Here is a 15,262-nt window from a genome sequence, read left to right as displayed (position 1 = left end):
AAGACAAAAGATGCATCTTAGACCTCATAATGGGATATGACTAGCTAATCAGATTGTAGATATTCTAGTTCGATCACTCAGGTACAAGGTGGTACGTTGCTTTTATTACCTAGTTTGCCTTTTGGTGCAGACCAAACATCTTCCCAGTTTATCCATATTTCTCTGGTGGATCAACAACAAAAAATTAAAACAGGATATACTGATCTTAACTTCTTTTTAAAGATGCTTGTTCAGAAGTCATACCAGACCCTAAATATGAATCCATAGTAAACAAACCCATTCAAAGTACAAATTTTAATATACCCAAATCTATTTCGTGACTCAGTCTCAGCTGATGTGGTAGTGGAGAGAGTGGCAGTTTCAAAGGGCCCAAAGCCCTTTAGCCTGTGGTCCTGACTGGGGAGAGAAATCAATATTACAAAAGGCATTCAGGTGTTGACTGTATGGTCACCAGTAGCCTTAGGTGTTCTGCTATCTGGCCATACAATTCTCATAAGATGTAAGCTTAGAGATACTAGTTCTAAGGGGGGGACTGAAAAAAATATGTTTTATATTTTGATCTTGAGAGTTAAAGGCCATGTCTCAAACAAGTGTCTAGGTGAGCACTACATTATTTTCCACATTCAGAAGTTTTAAATACACTTACAACTCTTGGAGTGCCTGGGTGGCTCCGTTGGTCAAGCGTGTGAGTCTTGATTTTGGTTCAGGTCATGATTTCATGGTCGTGAGATCTAGCCCTGCATAGGGCTCTGCACTGAGCATGGAGTCTGCTTAGGATTCTCTCTCTCTCCCTCTGTCCCTCCCTCTCTCTCGTCTCTCCCTCAAATAAAATTAAAAAAAAATTAAATATACTTATAATTCCCAAAATAATTTCTTAAGGCCAGAATGCTATGGAGAACCAGATACATACACATGACCTCCATATTTGCATGTGTTACAAATATCTGAAATTTGGGCAGAACAGCATGGAAGTTTTTTTTGCATCTTGCATCCATGAAATGCAGCCAGATAAACACTAAACCATCCTGCACACCTAGAAAACTGATTTGAGGATTAACACAACAATTTGCACAACCTGAACTACAGAACTCAGCAGGCACACAGTGCAGAGAGGTGAACTGGGGGGAGAGAAAAGCCATGGGAAGGGAGCTATTTTTGCTAGAGGAGAGAGGACGGAGATGGAGGGGAGAGTATAGAAAAGCACCCCCCTCAAAATAAAAGCAGCTGGAGAGAAAGTGGAAAAGTGGCAACAAGCAGAGGGACTGAACTATCTGAAATTTAATTTGTTCAAAATTGAGCTCTGCTTTCTAAATCTCACATTGTATCTGCTGCTCTGTCCATGCTTCTCATGTCAGCAAGTGGCTTCTCTATGTCAAATGTTAAATACTCTTAAGTCAAATGTTTAAATGTTGGAGATGCGTGAGCAAGAGGAGTTAGCAGAGATGAATACCAATTGACTGAATGTTCAGTGTTATCTACAAAATATATCTCTGTTATTTGATCCTTCTCCATTTCCTTTGTTCCATCCTTTAAAAATGAAACTTTTCATCTGGCCTCCACTGAGGCTTCCCTGCTAACATCTCTAGTCCCTATTTTGCCTTCAGATGACCACCATCTCCAGTCTATTTTGTCATACTGGTATTTCCAAAAGCTAAATCACATCATGCCACTTACGAAGTTAGATTTTTTCAACTAGTTCTTACTGCTCTTAGATTAAGATCCAAATCCCTGACTAGACATGGAAGAAATAAGGAAAGAAGAGAAAAAAGAATGGATGGATGGATGGATGGAGAAAAGAAGAAAGGGCTTACATGATTTTGACTTTAGTGACCAAATCATCCCATTTTCTGCCCATCTCACTTGTACTCATTATGTTTAAGCCACATTAGTTTTACCCAGTTTCTTCTGGGCTTGCAACTACATTATTTTCTAGATTTAGAATGCTGTTTATTACCCTTCTCTTCAATTGATTTACTTTTATATCAGAATATTTAGCTTCCTAAGAAAGAACTACTCGCCTTCCCAAATCTTATTTCTTTACATGATGTCAAAGTATCACGTCTACTTTTTTTTTCACAGAACTTATCACAATTATATTCTATGTCAAGTGCATGATTATTTGCTTAGGCTCGTTTCTCAGCCAAGATTGTAATTTGTATGAGGACAGGAACTTTGTATGTTTACCTTTCCTTATTCCAAATTTTTACTGATGCCCCATGCATAGGAGACTTTGAATACAAATGATCATTGCCTTGTTTAGTAAAGACGCCAGTGAGGGAGTGAGGAGAGAGAGGGAATTGGATAAAGGTGGTCAAAAGGTACAAACTTCCAGTTACAAGATAAATAAGCACTAGGGATGTAATGTACAGCATGACGGCTATAGCAACCATTGTGTAGGATACAGAAAGTTGGTAGGAGAGCAAATCCTAAGAGTTCTCATTGTAATCAGAACATGTTTTTCTTTTTTTTTTTAATTTCTTTTCTTTTTATTGTATCTATATGAGAAGGCAGATGTCAGCTGAACCTATTGTAATCATTTCACAAACTTAACACTGATGTATGTCAATTATTTCCCAATAAAACAGGAAAAAAAAACCCCAGGATTTTCTTGTAAAAAAAAAAAAAAAAGATACCACTGAATGGAATCACAATGATTGGCAGCAATGAGGTTAAAAGTAGCAGGGGAGAGAATTCCAGACCCAAGCTGATTTTTCTATCTATAAACCACGAGATAGGTAACAAATGCTGGTATCCGTTACCACACAGCAAAGTTTCTCAAACGATTACCAGGGAATGTTTTAACATGTCACAGAGGACTACACTCTAAAGACAGATTAAGCAATGACTACCCTGTAAAGAAAAATCTAAATGTCAAACCGATGTACAACATATGATATCTTACAACATGTTCCTCACATTCTGGTCCCTATACCACCTGGACCAGCACCACCTGCAATGCTTGATAAAAATATAGATATTTGTGTTCCATCACAAACTTATTTGAGAACTGACAAATTAGAAAATGCGTATGTAGCTAGCACATAACTCTAAACCCCTCACTACTTGTCCCACAAAAGACTGGAAATGACATCAATGACAAAAAAGAAAACTACTGAAGCTCCTTTAGAGAATGCTATCATGCCTTAAGTGGGAGTACTGTAGTAGAAGAGACTATAAAATATTGATGGACTATTGACTGGAGGTGGCAGAGAAGGGTAAAAGCTAATTATCTGAAGGCACAGAGAAAGTGCCTGTCTCCATGTCATAGAAAAGAGTTTCAACAGTGACAACACTAATCAGTAACCAGCTGACATGCCTTTTCCTTTTTACCATATTAGAATTATATTCATTTCAGTTTCAGAGAGACAAGAGAAAAACTTTTTTTCTCCTTTCATAATTATGTTTTCTAGAGCAAGGAAAGTACACTTGAGCTAGGAGATTTAAAATATAGATCTTGCGGGGCACCTGGGTGGCTTGGTCGGTTAAGCATCTGACTTCGATTCAGGTCATCTCCTAGTTCTTGAGTTGGAGCCCCGCGTCCAGCTCTATGCTAACAGCTCAGAGCCTGGAGCCTGCTTCAGATTCTGTGTGTGTGTGTGTGTGTGTGTGTCTGCCCCTCCCCTGGTCCCTCTCTCTCTCTCTCTCTCAAAAATAAATAACCATTCAAAAAATAAAATAAATTGGGGTGCCTGGGTGGCTCAGTCGGTTGAGCGTCCGACTTCAGCTCAGGTCATGATCTCGCAGTTCGTGGGTTGGAGCCCTGCATCCGGTTCTGTGCTGACAGCTCAGAGCCTGGAGCTTGTTTAGGATTCTGTGTCTCCCTCTCTGTCCCTCCCCCGCTTGTGCTCTGTCTCTGTCTCAAAAATAAATAAACATTTAAAAAGTTAAAAAAATAAATATACATCTTGTGATCATGAAAGGCCATGGTACTGTGGCTACATTCATGAAACAGTGAAATAGTTTGAGCTGTTTTGGGTTCTCTTGGGTTAGGTCTAAATTCCAAATTATTACTAAGCTTCACCCATCCAAATATTGTTCAAGACAGAAAATATGTTCATAAAATTTCAACATTTCCATTTTAGGCTCCTGCACTCAGTAGCTGAGTCTTGCTGGAGAAAATTACATTGCAGTAAAAAACTGGTGGCATGACAAATTTATGGCTTCCAACTTTAAGTAGAATCCTAGAGTGCTCAGCAATCTATTTTCATGATATTACACCTCAACAAATAAAAACAAGAGAAATATCTACAATAGTCAAATTATAGAAACAGTCCAAGTGTCCATTGGCTGATGAATGGATAAAGAAGATGTGATTATATATATTTATATTGGACTATTACTGAGGCATAAAAAAGAGTGAAATCTTGAAAAAAAATAAAATCTTGCCATTTTTAACAATGTGGATGGAGGTAGAGAGTATTTTGCTAAGTGAAATAAATAAGTCAGTCAGAGAAAGGCAAATACCATATGATTTCACTCATATGTGAAATTTAAGAAACAAAACAAATGAGCAAAGAGGGCAAAAAAAGAGAGAGACAGAGGCATACCAAGAAACAGACTCTTAATTATAGAGAACAAACTGACAGTTACTGGACAGGAGATGGGTGGTGGGAATGGGTTCAACAAGGATGGAGATTAAGGAGTGCACTTGTGATGAGCACGCAGTATTACACGAAGTGTTGAAGCACTATGTTATATATGTCAAACTAATATTACACTGTATATTAACTAATTGGAATTTAAATAAAAACTTAAAAAAAAGAGAATTGTCCACACACGTTTTTTTTTTAAATAGGACCAGGTGCAGCATGCTGGTCTTGATTGGAGAGACTTGACAGGATGCTAATTACCAAACAGTGGGCTTTGTCAACACCTTGCTCCAACAAAATAATACTGATTGAGGAGTCAAAGATTTGGAAGCAGCACTTTCCCAATTTACGTTGAATCTTCCTTTAAGAACCACTGTCTAGATAAAATCTAAACTAAAATTTTTCTAAGTATTGATACTCAAACAATATTTTTGATACAACAAATATATTTTTTAATGTTTATTTATTTATTTTTAGAAAGAGAGAGAGAGAAAGAGAGAGAGAGTGTGCACACACAAGTGGGGGAGAGGCAGAGAGAGAGGGAGACAGAGAATCCAAAGCAGGTTCTGTGCTGTCAGCTCAACGCCAGAAGTGGGGCTCGAACTCACGAATCCCAAGATCATGACCTGAGCTGAAATCAAGAGTCCAACACAACAGACTGAGCCACCCAGGCACCCAATTCAGCAGATATTTTTAACACAACTTTTCTGTTGTGGGGATACTGATTTCCAAGTTCCTAAAAAGGAACTGAGGTAAAATCCATGTCTTGACTATTTTAGAGGATCTTTTGAATGGTTTATGACTGCCTTGCTGTTTGAATATTGGCAAAGGGATAAATAATAAATTAACCTAAAAAAATTAAAAAAATAAAAACAAGATATATATAGGAAAATAAACACAAAAGAAGTGTTTTCATGTCCACAGTACTCTTTGTGAAAGTTCTTTTATCTACTTCCCTTAACCTAAAGAATTTCTCTTTTTCTTTCAAGATCAAGCTCAAATATTATATATTCCTTAACTTTATCTTGACTCTACCCATCTTTTCTCTCCTTTAAAGTCATAGTTGAACTTTTTTTACATGTGTTCATAACATATTCTACATATTTCTACTTACATTTTAAACTGATATATTTAATGAGAGCTTATAATCTTTTTTACTAGTATTTGAGATCTCAAGACCATGGGCACATGTATGAGTCATGTTTCTGTCTTCATTGCCTTATGTTGTGAAACCCAGAAGTTTTTGGCTCTGTATCCTGATGGAATAAAGATTTTGTAAATATTCTGAATATGCATGAAATATTCAATATGAGTACACCAACGCAAGTTTGAGTAATGTTGTAATTGTAAAGAAAATAAAATGAGGTGAGATTAAAAAATTATATAGACAGTCTGGATACTTAATTATGTTTACACCTCACTCTCCTATCTCCTATGATTTTCTGATTTAAGGCATTTTGGTATCTATGATGAAGCTTTAATAAAAGAGGGCTAGGGGCACCTGGGTAGCTCAGTCGGTTGAGTGTCCAACTTCGGCTCAGGTCATGATCTCACAGTTTGTGGGTTTGAGCCCCATGTTGGGATCTGCACTGACAACTCATAGCCTGGAGCCTGCTTTGAATTCTGTGTCTCCCTCCCTCTCTGCCCCTCCTCTGCTCTCTGTCTCTCAAAAACAAAAACAAATAAACATTCAAAAATTAAAAAAAAAAAAAAAGAGGGCTATACTTTATGAGGCAAATTTCTGGTATATCTCTGAATTGAGCACTAACATAATAAGAAAAATATATTATTTGTAGGTAATTATCTCTTAAAGTTCATTTCATAAAACAGTCCAAGATGCATGCCTGGTAGATTCAAGTCTTCTTAAATTTCTTTACAATAGAATTTGAAATAAATTATGAATTAAACTGACATTTTCATCATAATTTGAGTTGTGTTTTACATGATCTTTTTTAGGGGTTAATCGTGAAAATAATGAAAGTGTAATAACATGCATGAAAATTTCATCAGCAGAAAATATAGGTCAAAATATGTTGGCAGGATGCCCAGTGTTTAAAGAATCAAAGATTGTGATTTACTTACTAATATTATCAGCCCAAATCCAGGATTATATCATTGATTTTTAAAGAGAAAATTTGCATTCTAGATTATCCACTATATTTTTACTAAAGTCACTATCATGAGAACAGAATTTAAGAAAAGTAAAATGACTGAGCATACTATATGACTCCATTTATATCAAATTAACAATACTGAAGACACGCCTATATAATTTTCCCTAACTCATGACATTTATATGATCTGTTCTTTAAAATATGTGTCCATGACACAAAAACATACACACAGATATACACACATACACATTAGATATATAGAGAGAAACTCAACAACACTTACTAGTATGTTTCATTAACTTTTGTTCATGTAAACTTCCTAATTCTTCATAAAAATTGACCTCTTTTCTTCAGTTAGAAAAACGTCAGGACTTTTATTAAGTTACAAATGCATGTTGTTTTTATCCCATTTTATTAATTATTTAGCATAAAGAAAGCTGACTCCTATCTCTTTGATAATTTTCTTTGCCTTTCTCTGAATTGTTTCAAGAAATAACTCCTATTCAGTTCTACAGTTTCATGGCTTGTTCCCTTTCTAAAATCCAAATTTTACTAAGCGGAGTTTCCAGAGATGGATAATTCGCTTGTCTAGCACTTGAGTCAGCCTGTTTTACCATTCCAGATACAGTGGTATTACCTGTAGGCAAATGTCACAGAGTGAAAGAATAATATTTTTAAGGAAAACTAGGAAAAAAAAAGGAAAGACAACTATGAGCAAAAGCATGTCCAGAGGAGAGTTATTGCTGTCACTGGACAAAAGGAAAAATTATTTTCCTTTGATTCATGGATAAAGGGGAGCCAGAGGAGAGTGACATAATCAGAATATTTAGCAAGAAATAATTTGGGAATGCCTTTTTAGATGATTGATTTGGGAGCAGGGAACGGGATTAGTATGCATAAGGAACAACTGATCAAGGTCTAGATTATCTTGTGTAATGGAAGAAAAATAACAATTCGCTAGATTTTAATTAGGAGAGCACATCGTACTAGTTCACATACATTATCAAATAACACCTCTTTACCATCCTGGCCCCAGGCCAGTCACTATATGATTCTAAATCCATGTTGAGTTGAGTGTTTAGAGAAGTCTTGATGTAGATTTTTTAATATTGCTTAAGAATATGACAAAGAAGAATGTGCTTGGAAGTACACTTTGGAAAGACACTTTCCGAGCACTGGGGAGAAATAATTTCAGAACACTTTTGTGAAGTTACACTGAAGGAATTTTTGACATACTGATATAGGTATAAAACTGTCAAACTGCTCTAGGCAGTTTTGAGGCTGCATTTATTTTCTATATTCATAGTATTCTAACAGACTTTTCCTAATTTTCTGCCTTCCCATGTCACTTTGTCATTTTTTTTTCATAACAGTTACTATTACGGAGATATTCTGTTTACCAATATAACCCAAGCATATAAAAAATACTTAGGATATGATAGTTGCTTTATAAATATTGTTGAACAAATGAACAGTTTTTAGCAATAACTTTTACTTTAGAATTCTGTTAAAATATAAAGTATTTCTTGTGTCTTGTCACCATAGAAAACCTTTGCTGACTCTAGAACCCATCATAGAAATTATTTTAAATTACTTCCTAATTAATGAAGCAAAGGGGTCAATAAAAAAAAACAATTCTATTGCCTCTTAAATGTATGCATTTCATGTTAATTACATATATTCTTTTATTCCATCAGGGATATGTTGTAATTAGTATTTAAGCAAGGGACCCTCAATCTATTAGCGGCCTTACTTCCTAGAAAACCTAATACACATCTTATTCCTGTAAGTGAGTCATCCGCAAATGCTTGGATCTCTCAAGTAGTTGCCTCCCTCAGGGGAGAAGATGACTGAAGAAAAAAACGATGTACAGGACACTAAAGGAAACTATGAAGAGCAACCAAGGAAAATCGGTGCAATCTTTTGTTTTAAAATATTAAGGAATCCTCAACAATCACAAGATATGCAAGAAAACAAAAGAAAGAAATAAATTCATGCCAGAGGAAAACAGATAATTCAGAAAAAAAAGACCACAATTCAAAAATAAATAAAATTCCTTCTCTGTGAAAGTTTAATTTCCAGAGTACATAACAAAATGGACAGTAGAATTTTGTTTTCTATTTTAAGTAGGCTTTCAGCCCAATGGCTGAGCCCAATGTGGAACTTGAACTCATGACCCTGAGATCAAGACCTGAGCTGAGATCTAGTGTCTGATGCTTAACTGATGGAGCCACCCAGGCACCCCTGAACAGCAAGCTATTTTAATTTGATTCTCCCTTGGGTACTACATTTCCTGGTTCTTCTAATAGTTCTCTGAATTTCTAGGCTGGATGGATCCTCTAAATATCATTTTTTCTCTTGGTTTCTCTATTTTTAAAAAAAATAATTATGCTTTAACTTACACATTTTTCTTGGTTGTACCTTGCAGCCCTCAGTAGATTGCACTGTTGCACGTTTAAACAATTAAAATTTTTTTTAACTTCTAATAACGCTTTATTGTTCCCTGGTTGCTCACATATTCCACATAGTTTTGTTTTTCTGTTTATGCATGAGATATTTATGTTGTTTTTCCTCTAAACATTCCCGGACTTTAATTTCTTTTTCCTCTAATTATATTTCTCCTAGCATTATTTTTAAAAAATGATCTTGTCTTTATTTAGCTTGATTTTAGTTCTCATTTTTCTGATGATCTTGATGGGCTATTAATATATTAGGGACTACATAGACTTTCTTCAGTGGTTCAGGGGAGTTTCCTCATCTACTATGGATATTGGTGTCTTTGCCAATCCTCTTCTCTGAAGAGAAAATCTGTAAAATTTAGTGAATAGGAGAAGTGTTCTGGTTGGTAGGATTTGGTATAGTATTTCAAAAAGGGAAGTAAAGGACTTACTTTCAAGTGCCAGAAACTCCTTTCCCCTCAGCAATTCTCATCAACACACCTTTGCCCCAACAACACAATTTCACCTTCTCTGGAATTTAGCCTAGCTCTCTGAAATCAATAATTTGATTGGTATAGGTTTTACATAGCAAAACTTTATATTAAACTCCACCTGACTCCGAGCCTACACTGCAGACCTTGATCTTGAATCTCTACAAAATCACACCTGTCACATCAGCCATGTCTTCAGTTGTATACTTTATACTCTTCAGCTCCAATTCTCTCATATCTATTTGGGATTTTAACTAACCACATGCTTTATCTCACAATATGCTTCCATTGCTTTTCTGACTCTCAGAATCCAGTAAAGTCTCATCTGCTATGGAATTCTATTCTTCCTCTAGTCAGAGTTGTGTTCTATGTTTTTGAATACATACATATATATATATATATATATATATATGTATATATATATATACACATATATATGTATATATATACACACACACATATTCAAATATACTATATATAAATATTAAATATATATATATATATAGTAATTCCAATAAGATAATAGGAGAAAGAAGAAACGAATCTATGTTCTTTATTCAACACCATTATTATTTGGAGGACTTAGCCATAGAAATAAATGAGAACCATTCCTTCTATCAACAATTTTAAAAAGATTAACTAATTTTATATTAGGATATGAATACTAAAAAATCTAACTATTAATAAGTGTTCAGATACAAAGAAAAAAATTATAAGGGCAAGTGGAAAGAGACAAGAACACTATAAAATTATACAGTAGAATTAAGACAGCAATAATAAAAAATTAAAATAGATATCATGGTCTAACCAAATCTGTAGATTTTTCACTGTTTTCCTTAGAAAAGATTTAAGGGGCGCATGGGTGGCTCAGTCAATTGGGCATCCAACTTCCGCTCAGGTCATGATCATGCAGTTTGTGAGTTTGGGCCTCGCCTCGGGCTCTGTGCTGACAGCTCAGAGTCTGGAGCCGGCTTTAGATTCTGTGTCTCCTGTCTCTGCCCCTCCCATGCTCATGCTCTATCTTTCTGTCTCTCAATAATAAATAAATGTTAAAAAAGTTTTTTAGAAAAGAAAAGAAGACTTAAAAGTATACATTAGCAGGGCACCTGGGTGGCTCAGTTGGTTAAGCATCTGACTCTTGATTTCAGTTCAGATCATGCTCTCGTGGTTCATGGGTTTGAGCCCTGCATTGGGCTCTGTGCTGACAGTGTGGAGCCTGCTTGGGATCCTCTCTCTCCTCTCTCTGCCCCTCCCCTCCATGTGCTCTCTCTCTCAAAATAAATAAATAAACTTAACAAAAATGTTAAAGTATATATTAGGGCTTCATTGGACATTAATTTAGAGTTCTTATTATTAAGTTATGATTAAGACTAGATATATTTTCATTTGTCTCATTCTAGATTGTTAATAGTTTGTTTCTAATTTAAATCATTTGATACCTTTGTCAAGTCTTGAATCAAACAATTCCTTAAAGACTAGACTTAGACAATGTAGATCAGGTGGTTCCTTTCAGAACCTTAAAGGATTTTTACTAATAGAATGGAAACATAGGAAAGAGGTATTCCTTATAGAATGATGTATTAACAAGGCTTAATTCTACCTTGGTATGTAGCACATTACAGAAATATCTTGCAAAATTTCCTGTAAAGGTTTAGTATGGAGTTAGCCACCATTTGTTAATTAACTCACTCATTCAATTTTAATGAGTTAACAGTTAAGAAAAGAACATTTGCTTAAACATATAATGGAAACTCTCATGGTAATTTGATTTTTAATTAGTTTTACTACATTAATGAATACAACTAACCTCTTTTTAAAATATTTTTAATATTATAGATAGATTACAAGCTATATTTCATGTTACTTTAAAAGAGATTTACTACAGTTGAAATATTAAATATTGAATAAAGTAGTGAATCAAGGAGTTGAGTCAGTAATCAAAAAGTGCTTAGAAGGTAAGAAATCATAGCAATGAATGTAAGTCCTCTTTAATAACAGACATAAAAAGGATGCTTATGTGCCTAAGATGATTCCTGATTGGTGATTAGGTGTTACCTAGTTTAGGAAGTACTTGATGGGACGGGGTGGGGGTGGGGGGCATATTCAGAGGAAATCACTGGTAAGAGGAAGAGAGATGAGTGAAAATGACCAATTTAGGTAAATGCATTTAGACAAATTTCATGTAGGAGCTTAAAATGTTTCTGAGATTGTTATGGAAGTGAGAGGGAGAGGGAAAAACCAAAAGCTGAATGTCCAGAGAGGTAAAGAAGAAAAAAGTTCACAAAAGGATTTTGTATGCTATATTGATTTTACAGCAGTTCAAGATAGCAGTTTGTCCTAAAGGCAACTGAGAGCCTATTAAATAATTTTTTAAAAACATGTCAATATTTAAATAATATTTAAAAATATACTGTGAATATATTATCAACAAATTTGGAGAGAACCACACTTGAAGGATTACCAGTTCTGTGACTCAGTATACAACAAATGAGAGATAAAATCAGATAAAACAAAGATAATGGCAGTGAGCTGGAAAAACAAAAACAAAGCCAAAAACAAACAAAAAAACTTGAGAAATATCAAAGAAGAAAAATCAGTAGGCCCTAATGGTTGATTCAGTAAAAGGGGTGGGGAGAGGTAGTAGTGGGGACTAGATAACAAATTGAGTCTGAAATATCTGCACTGGCAAAACTAGTCACCAAGGCAAATAGGAAGGGAACAAAGTTCATGACAAAGTTCACCACTATGGACTAAACATTGGTTCCATCTAGAGGACAATTACAAGCAGCATCTTTAGCAGGTGAGCCCCACCTATATCATCTGATCCAAGTGTACATGAGCTAAACAAATACTATTATATGCTGCTGAGTTTGTTGGAAGTTTGTTATACAGAGAGACTGATACAAATCATTTGGGGATTTTTTTTCCATATTAAAACAAAATACCACATAAAAATGGCAATGTTTCAGGATTTTAGGTTTCCCACTAAAACAAGAGAATATATTTCCCTGTGTATATTATCTTTCAAAATCTGTCCTTTTATGTAGAAAATTTAAGTTTCCTCAAGTCTTTCTTAATCCTACCAACATACTTAACTATGAGAGTTGCAGCTCAAGACTAGCATTGAGTGGGTCAAATAAAAGAGGAAACATAAACAAAATAAAACAGCCTATGTTTAGACATATAGCATCTATCCAACTGTATTAAAAAAAGAATATTGAACTGAGTCACAAGGATCTTCGCTCAAAATCACATGAATAAGTCTACAAACCTTAGAGAGTCCCTTGGGGCACCATACTATGAGATCTATTATAGAAAGTGACAGAAACAGATCTTTACAAGAAAAACAACTAAGAAAAAAAAGAGGTCTAAATTTACATCATGTTGCTACTTTTCTTTTTCCTTATAAAAATTCTTATGAGACATAGTGATACAGATTCAGGCACCCAGTAATTGTCAGCAAATAATCACTGCATATTTGATAATACAAAGAGAGAGAGAGAGAGAGAGAGAGAGAGCAAGCAAGAGTGAGAGAAGTCACATCAAGGTATATGTTAAAAAAAATATTACATTAAACAAGAAACAAAAAAAATAGTAACGGAAAAAATATAAATGTCAAGGATAAACGCAAGTCATGCCATTGCTGTATGTTTAGTTTATTGTAGAGAGATAATGCATTTTAAACTGTACATGATATATAATTGAAGCTGGAATAGTTATGCAATTAAGATGGCTTGCTGCCTTCTATTATAATCCCCACCCACTAGAGAGATGACAGATGGGTAATTTTAAGCTTTTAGCTGCAGAGAGGGAATGGGCTTATTGCTTCATCTGTCAGGTAAGGCATTTTGCAGTCATCTTCAACTTCATTAAAGCTTCCCCATCTTAGAAGAAATACATTTCAATATGGAAAATAGGTTGTTTGGGGATATTTATGCTTCACCTCTCTCATTGCTTCAGCTGTCCTATGTCAAATTTGTACTCAGAACTCTTCTACAAAGTCAATGATAAATTTGGCAGTATTCCTACAACCCTCAAAAACAAGATAATTAGGCCTGGAACTTCAATCAGGTTTCCATATCTAAACATTTTCTTTTCTTCCAAGCTGACCCTAAACAAAATACAAATTAATGTTTTCACCCTCTTTTTCCTTTCATAACTGACAATGAATCTTGCCTTCTCTAATATTATATCATTTGCTAGTTGATTGTACTACAAGTTTAGAACAGTACACTGGGCACTGAATGCATTTATAATGTTGTGGTCCTATTCTTCAGAGCATGCCAATTTTATACAAATTAAATTTAAAGCAGAATTCATTATAAGCTACCCCATTTTATTTTTAATATTCTTTATATTGGAAAGCACTGAGAAAATGACAAGTGATTTTAAATAATTTTTATTTTTTTTTAATTTTTTTTTTATTTTAAATTTTTTTTTTAACGTTTATTTATTTTTTTGGGACAGAGAGAGACAGAGCATGAACAGGGGAGGGGCAGAGAGAGAGGGAGACACAGAATCAGAAACAGGCTCCAGGCTCTGAGCCATCAGCCCAGAGCCCGACGCGGGGCTCGAACTCACGGACCGCGAGATCGTGACCTGGCTGAAGTCGGACGCTTAACCGACTGCGCCACCCAGGCGCCCCGATTTTAAATAATTTTTAAAGGGTGAGCCATATCATATGGATATGAAAATAATAAATGGTAGAAGAATATTTAAGAAGAGCTAGGGGAAGAAAATTCCTACCACTATCATATGCCATCAGTTTCAATTATTCTGTTAGAAAATTGAATAAATCATATGAAAAGTACAAGATAGTTTGTTTGCTTCTTTGTTTAAGAGAAATTAGCTATGGACTATGCTTATAGTCATCAGTTGTAATTAAAGCAGGTGAGAGAATCTTGGTGAGAACAGTGTTATATACATCTAAATATACCAAGGCATTATGTGCTTGTTATTTAATGAACTACAAATTTTAAATTCACCAAATGATACTAAAATGATTAGAGTTTACCTCTTAAATTATAAGCATAGCATGAGACATGAAAGAATCCTTAAGATTTTTTTTTCAGATATAAGATATAGTACACTTGTTAAGCTAATCCTGACAACAGGAAGACATTCACCAAGCTAAGAATTGTCCTGTGAACTCAAATCCCGACCACCAAAAAGGATGAAAAAACATTTTTTTTCAATTTTATAAATCACGTAATTTCTATTTCTACATATATCAGCTACTCAATTGAGTAAACTCAATTGTTTGCACATAAGTGTGTGTGTGTGTGTGTGTGTGTGTGTCTAGAATTTAACACAATAAACACTGTATTTCTAGCATTCATAGCTTGGGATATGTAACAGCCAATTTGTTTCTTTCCCTCAGCTACAACAACACATTTCCATTTAATTAAACTCTCAAATATTGCTTGATTTCACATTAGAATTGTGATGTTTGCTAAATGAATAAATGGATTTGCTGGCATCTAACATTACAATATATTGCAGACTGAGTTCCCTTTTGGCAAAAATCCCTGGAATTTCAAGCCCTTTATTCATATATTTAAATGCAAGATTGCTGATTTAAATAAAGAGCAAAAATGAAATGGACAGCAGTCTTGTTCCACTTTTTTATT

The sequence above is a fragment of the Puma concolor genome, chromosome C2 (genome assembly GCF_028749965.1).
Source record: "Puma concolor isolate L17-30 chromosome C2, mPumCon1.1.hap2, whole genome shotgun sequence".
Classification (NCBI taxonomy): Eukaryota; Metazoa; Chordata; class Mammalia; order Carnivora; family Felidae; genus Puma; species Puma concolor.
The sequence above is the reverse complement of the archived record's forward strand: the minus strand, read 5'-3'. Positions refer to the sequence as shown.